The sequence below is a fragment of the Stegastes partitus genome, unplaced genomic scaffold, assembly GCF_000690725.1.
Source record: "Stegastes partitus isolate 25-593 unplaced genomic scaffold, Stegastes_partitus-1.0.2 Scaffold487, whole genome shotgun sequence".
NCBI lineage: Eukaryota > Metazoa > Chordata > Actinopteri > Pomacentridae > Stegastes > Stegastes partitus.
Window position 1 is genome coordinate 262,884 of NW_007578218.1, and position 738 is coordinate 263,621.

Genomic DNA, 738 nt, shown 5'->3' on the forward strand with positions numbered 1-738 from the left:
ATGGATAGTTTTCTTCCTGTCATTGAAGCTACCCAGAGCTGACCCCTGTGGCCTGGACCAGCACACCCACACATCTGCTCAGGGATTGCGTTTACAGATGGCTGCTGTCTATTACAGCCGGCGGGTGTAGTGACTTGCCTTCATATGGGGAATTGCAACCTTGAGCCTCCGGTCTAGGAGTGATTGCGGCTCAAGTGCAACAATGCATTGGCGCTCTGCACATGAAGGAGATCAGATACACCCAGACCTCCGTCCTCTATTATCTAGGTTGTAATTCAGGCATCCCCTATGTAGTGCCACATATAATTTGCTTGTTCCACAGACCTGAAATGTAACACTTCAAAAAGCAATTTAAAGTTTCAGACTGCTGACACAGGAAGAAGAGGATTTTTAGAGATCTACGGGAAACAAAAGTCATGATTTAGGCTACGTGACTGCTATGCAACACAACCAGCAGATAAAAGGAACATGCACGGCTCCCTCACAAATCTGTTCTCATTAAGTCAGACAGACATAGTTTGAACTGAGAATTTAAAGAATAAAGCACAACTTTTAAACAATCCCTATGCTGTGGGAAAGTAGTAAATATAATATAAAATATTCTGAATAAATTAAAATTAATACAAACAGACATTTTCAATCCATGTTTTGTGGATGAAAAGGCTTGTTTTTGCAATGAAAGTTTTATTTTGCAGATTTTTGAAAGAGTTAAGTTACATTTACAATATCAACCAAGTG